The following is a 6,353-nucleotide window of genomic DNA, read 5'->3' as shown; positions in this document are numbered from 1 at the left end:
GGACATCAACAACGTGTTTAGGAAAAGACGTTTGCTATGAACTGCACACAAATCTAAGCCACCCACAAAATGACAGCTCGCAGCCAAGTTGCGCTTCGCAGTTATCCCAATAAAGAGCAGATAGTAAGCGCCTTAAACGGCCCGAACCCGCCCCGCCGCAGACCGTTGGGTCGTAAACCGGGCCCTCTTACCAATGACCTGCTGGAAAAGAATGTGAAAGCAGAAAACAATTATGAACGCAAGCCGAATAACCACAATTGTATGCCATACGCAAAGGAGATGGCTCGAAACATTAAGAAAATTGTAACAACCCGCACCAAACTGCTTCTTAAAAGCAGGCAAGCGAATGGGTGAGTCTACAACTTCCTTGAGGAACACGATTACGATTTTTTGCTTGCTGAAAACTTCATGTCGGAGAGATAGTTCGCTGCAAATATATTAGTTCCGCAAAAGCGTAACTGGGCAGGGGCGCCTACATGGGCTGCATGAAATACACAATTTCCGATTTGTCGGCGATCCTCTTTCGACCCAAGGCCTCGCTCGCAATAAGCCATGATTAAATGAGTCAAGCTAGATCTTTTTCAGGCACCGAGAATGCACTGCAGTGGCTGTGCCTGCGTCAAAGCCACGTTGTGTCGGGGGCTGAAATCCCAGAATCTGATGCAGCAGCCAGGACTGACTGTGTGACCTGTGATGCCGCAAATGGCAAGCACGAAACCAGCAGCAAAACGCTCATTAAAAGACGGGCAGTGGCCTTTCCTGAGTGTGAAACGAACAGGAGCTGACTGTTTTCAGATCAGGTCACCGCAGGGCATGGACGTAGTCATAGGGGATCGAGTTTGCATTAAGGGCTGGGGAGTCGGGGATGGTAATCACGGGTAGGAGGTCAAGAGTTAGACGCTTGACGACCGTGCACTAACCGGTTTCTGCACCAAGGGGTGCGCCAACCGGTTTTTGCGTATGTCTGAGAGCATCGTGGTACCTGGCGGAATCTGACATACCTGGCGCAGACGGCATAGTGACCACACCGTTCCGTTTGCGCGACTGCTGGCACTTCGTGCAGTGAAGTATCCTTTTCAGGCACCCTTTTTCGCAACATGCACCGCTTCGCAGCTCTGGTTTTGGTAATTGTGCTAGTGTCACACTGCCAGGCGGCAACACGTGTGGCACGTGCTCTAGCATTTTATCCAGCGTCACTTATCACTCATACAGGTGAGAGCGCCCAGGATGGCTTCACTGCTCATGTGGTTGTCAGTGAACTACTAAGCCAACGTGACTGCCTTACTGCAGACCCTGTCCGCCACGTATACGTCTATGCACAACTCAACATTGTGACACGCATGCACCGCTTGTATGTGTCACATCGGCAGGCAACGCCAGCTAATGGAGCGTGGATGACATCGTCAGCAGTGTTGATAGTATAGCAATGTGGAAATTTTTGTGGTTTGACCATTGTGTGCAGCGGTGCCGTTTCGTATCCAACTGTATGGGGGGAAGTTAGGCTTTAGTCTCTGCCCATCTTACGCTATTCAGCCCCCCCCCCCCTTCCCTCCCCCTATGGAAGGCCGAGGCACTATCTTTTGCGGGATGTTCGGCATTGTTAATAGCGCGCGTGGCGCAGAAACTTGACTAGGTAGTTTTAAAAGTGAAAATGTATTTTGTATGTAATGTGTGTGTTGCCATTTTTCTCGGCGCTGGGCTTGCTACGCTCGAGGTTCGCTGTGCGGCGCTCCTCTGTTTAACGCATCTCCCGTTCTTACCACCCGAGTACATCTATGTGAACCGCCTCAGGATGTCCCCCAGTGGCTTGTGAAGACGGGTGTTGGGCCATTCTCGTGACCCGCTTCCACTGCGTGGGTGAATGAACACATTGCAAGAGACTCCACCGACTGGTCGTTTCGCGCCGGGTCTGTTTTCACAGAAAACCGTCAGGGCCGTGACCATGCAGTGCACCGAGTTACCTTGGGCTCGTGATCACGGGACGTTCCCCGACTGCCCTTTCCCGTTTTACAGAAGAGGGGACATTGCAGCGTGTCACTACGAGAGATCTTTTCCCCGCTTACGCTGTTAACTCTAAGCACAAATATTTCAGCATTTTTAGAAGCCGAAGCGGAGCACAACGATGCGGCTCTTCAGCTGCCCTCCCCTTGCTACACTTGCTACACTCCCCCTCCCTCGCTACACTTTTGCTACGCCCCACAGAGCCCTCTCCCCGTCCATGTGTCCCGCTGTTGAAGGCCGACCGTGGTGACGACAGCCGGAGCAGTCCAACACCAACGCGACTGATGACCATGGCCGCGCCGCTGCCGGTAACGTTGCTGATAGCTGGAGTTGCACTGTGATGCAAGAGCGGCGTACACCACGGCGACCACGGGACCACGAGCTGACAATCTGTTCCCGGCCCAGGACATGAAGACGAGTGCTACCTTGAAGATTTCCAGAGCTACTTGAAAGTTGGAGCCACCAAGCACCTGAGAGAGTGCGCGGTGCTCAAATGCAGCAAGGAGAATGACGAACTTCTGCTAACACATGAGACGTAAGTATGTTGTGGCACATTGTAATACTGCGCGGACATGCCACTAGCCTGTAGCTAATGAAGGGTCCCATTATGACATGGCGGGCAGTAGTAGCTATCACATGTCATGCTAAGTAACTAGGGTATGTCAGGATTGTCATTTTGGACCACTTTCACCAGCATGTACTTCTCTCTGCTCTAAGTTGATTACTACAGCAGCAGCAGCAGTGCACGGCCACCTATCGGCATTCTGGGGAGTTTACCATCACGGTCAGGGGAGACAACAAATGATTAGGGAGCAGCAACAGTAATTCTGGGATGTCCTTTGCATGCGTCTGGTTAAGCACATGCTTGACATATGAAATGAATGGGCAGACCGGGTCGCCACAAATACTAAAGTGACACCATGAACCAAAATATACATAATTATGAGTACGGAAGGTAACGAACTAGGGTGTTTTCAGTATCTTAAGTTTCTTTATTAGAAGTTTGAAAACAGCAGGTCCTTAGACACTTGAACACTTGAGGTAAAAACTTCATTGCCTTCCGAGAAAATGAGGCGTTCGTTGCTTCATATCGCGCTTTATCTACGATGGAAAATAACACTTCTCTGAAATAAAGTGTGATGTAGACTGGCTTGATGTAGTGTACTCCTATTTTTATTCACACCTCTAGAGTCTTGGCAATTTCCTAACTCTGGTCATACAAAGTCAGATCATGCTGGATATCGATCACCGATTAAAACACATTTTACTATTTGATTTCATTCCTACAAAACACATTGAAACGAAATCCAGTCGGCTGCCCAGCCATTCCTACAACGGTTATGTAACTTTCACATGGTAGTTCATAGGAATCTGCCCCTGGCTCTTTGACATAAGTTTAGCTTTCAACAGCAAAACCTTGTAGCATACCTTGATCTAAGAATATTTACATGAACATATGTTTGTTGTGTTCATAACCCAGGTCAGGGTAGAGCGATTCGGTGCGGAGTATGGGGCATGCAAAGGAAAGAAAATAGAGCTGCTGGCAGCATCGAGGGCAGTATAGAGTTTCGACGTTGCCGAACACGGCGCAAATGAGAGGCAAGATGGCTGCGATGAGAGTAGGGCACATAATGAGACGGAGAGCGGGAAAGAGGACAGAATAGACGACCGGGAAGACAAAAAGGCAGAGCAGAGACCAGGAGAGAGAGAGAGAGAGAGAGAGAGAGAGAGAGAGAGAGAGAGAGAGAGAGAGAAGAGAGAGAAGCGAGAGAGAGAGAGAGAGAGAGAGAGAGAGAGAGAGAGAGAGAGAGAGAGAGAGAGAGAGAGAGAGAGAGAGGAGAGAGAGAGAGAGAGAGAGAGAGAGAGGAGAGAGAGAGAGAGAGAGAGAGAGAGAGAGAGAGAGAGAGAGAGGAGAGAGAGAGAGAGAGAGAGAGAGAGAGAGAGAGAGAGAGAGAGAGAGAGAGAGAGAGAGAGAGAGAGAGAGAGAGAGAGAGAGAGAGAGAGAGAGAGAGAGAGAGAGAGAGAGAGAGAGAGAGAGAGAGAGAGAGAAGGAGAGGAGAGAGAGAGAGATAGAGAGAGAGAGAGAGAGAGAGTAGAGAGAGAGAGAGAAGAGAGAGAGAGAGAGCAGAGAGATAGGGAATAGTTTGGACAAAGAGCTTCACGGAGCAGAGCAGAACAGTATAGACAGTAGGACAGGTCAAGCCGGGAAATTATCGAGAACAGGGCAGAGCAGGAAGAAACAAGACATGCGGCAAGGCAGCATGGAACACAATGCAGGTCAGAGAACGGGTCAGGACGGAGGAAAGGGCAGACCTGAGTACGGGGCAAGACTGTGAACAGGGCAGGTCAAAGAACGGGGCAGGACTGAGGACAGGGAAGGCCAGAGGACGGGGCAGGACGGAGGATGGGGCAGACCAGAGAACGGGGCAAGACGGTGAACAGGGCAGGTCAAAGAACGGGACAGGGCAGAGGACAGGGCAGGCCAGAGAACGGGGCAGGACGGAGGGCGGGGTGGGTCACAGAATGGGGATGGGCGGAGGACAGTGCAGGTCAGAGAACGGAGCAGGACAGCGGTAGACGAAAGTGCGGACCATGGCAAAGGGCAGTACATGGCGAAGAACACTGGCGGACAGGGAAGGGCAGGGTCAGCTCGTGTGAGATGGAGGAAAGGTAAGAGTTCAGCGAGATCAGAGGTCAGAAAAATAGAGATAACAAAGAGAAAGCAGAGGAAAGAAGACGGAGGACGCAAGTCAGAAAAATGCAGGACGGTAGAAATCAAAGGGCAGAAAATGACAACACCGTTCCAACTGTGCCCCCTCTTCCACTTTTCTGTCCTCCCCATTACGTCTATAAAACCACTCAGGGCCGTGCCATGCCGTGCCGTGCCGTGCCGTCTCGTGCCGTGCCGTGCCTGCCGCGGCGTGCCGTTGAGCCTGCGTCTCACGCACACCGCGCATGAACATGCGAATCGCAAGGGTGCAAAGGTGTCAATTCTTTTAGATGAGTTTGTTCTTCGCACCATACAGGTGCGAAGGAAGAGGAATGCAAACAATGCGCTGGGTAGAAACAGGGATCTAACCATGCCTATGCACCATATTATCGAGCTGACTAAGTGACCCGCCGCTCACGTGTTTCAGGTGCAGCTCGATGCCCCCCAAACCCCACAGCTCCTGCACTGAGATCCTGGTCGACCGTTTCGCCGTGTACCCGGATTGTTGCCTAAAGCAATATGATTGCGTGACGCACGGATGAGCCTGCCAATGGGACTGCAATGCCATGGATTGACTTCCAGGACAGCTTTGCGTCGACAGGCAGCGCCATAAGCGTGTCAGAGCGACGGCGTTTTTCGTCTAGCCACATGCATGTACGCCAAATTTTCGGAAGGTAAATCATGCGGTGGCCGGTGGTAGTGAACATGAAGGTCAAGCAGTAGTGCAGTAGTACAAGTCAGTCAGTAGTAGTACAAGGAGTACGACTGAGCGTATCTAGCGCTAACAAAAATACATTGAAAACCCCTCGACTAGTACTTTTGAGCTGTGCGAGGATATTGCAGTGACTCAAACTACACCCCACAGTGGTGATTTTACCATACACCCAGCCCGCTGTCCTCACCCAGAGCTTGAATCCCCACGTCATCGCAACGTCACGTCTCTGCCGGGCGGGATCCCCGTCCAAACGTCTGCACGGATCCCGCAGAGTGGTGTCTGTACATGTTGACATCTGACAGCGGAGGCTAAAAGAACTATCATATCGACGAAGGCGGACCCAAAACGCTGCCTTGGAGGGGGGGGGGGGAGAGGTTAGGGCCCAAACTGATATCCTTGACTTTCGGAAGCTCCACGGGTATCATTTTCCGCAACCCCATTAACCCAAGGAGTAGTACAAGACAAACTTCATTTGAGAGTAACTTGCTTACATTTTCCTTGAAGTTCAGAGAGGTGGCATTTTTTCATCCGCCTTTAGTTTTTGAATGCCATCTGTTCCACGATTACCACATCTGCTCACAGTCAGGCTGGACTAACCACGCCCGGTTAGTGTTCCTCTGAGTACACCACATCAGACTGCGGTAAATTCACACTGACAACCACTGAGACCATTTGTCACAACCGGTCACATCTGCGCACGCTGATGTCAGACCTGGGCACAGCTGACCACAGCCTCGTCAGACTGACCACAGCTGACCACAGCCTCGTCAGACCGATCACAGCTGACCACAGCCTCGTCAGACTAACCACAGCTGACCACAGTCTCGTCAGACTGATCACAGCTGACCACAGTCTCGTCAGACTGACCACAGCTGACCACAGCCTCGTCAGACTGAAATGTAGGTGCATTTCAGCTCACAAGCTTAA

General features: G+C 51.2%; 1 long non-coding RNA gene across 1 annotated transcript; it reads left to right on the top strand.

Moving 5' to 3' along the window:
- Positions 1-1,015: 1,015 nt before the first annotated feature.
- LOC119111905 (uncharacterized) lies at positions 1,016-5,513 on the top strand. The gene is made up of 3 exons (XR_005095642.1): positions 1,016-1,212; positions 2,407-2,536; positions 5,139-5,513. It is a non-coding gene; the product is annotated as an uncharacterized LOC119111905 (long non-coding RNA).
- Positions 5,514-6,353: the final 840 nt, after the last annotated feature.

Source organism: Pollicipes pollicipes, unplaced genomic scaffold, assembly GCF_011947565.3.
Source record: "Pollicipes pollicipes isolate AB1234 unplaced genomic scaffold, Ppol_2.1 Scaffold_2555;HRSCAF=2994_pilon_pilon_pilon, whole genome shotgun sequence".
NCBI classification, from domain to species: domain Eukaryota; kingdom Metazoa; phylum Arthropoda; class Thecostraca; order Pollicipedomorpha; family Pollicipedidae; genus Pollicipes; species Pollicipes pollicipes.
The sequence above is the reverse complement of the archived record's forward strand: the minus strand, read 5'-3'. Positions and strand labels throughout refer to the sequence as shown.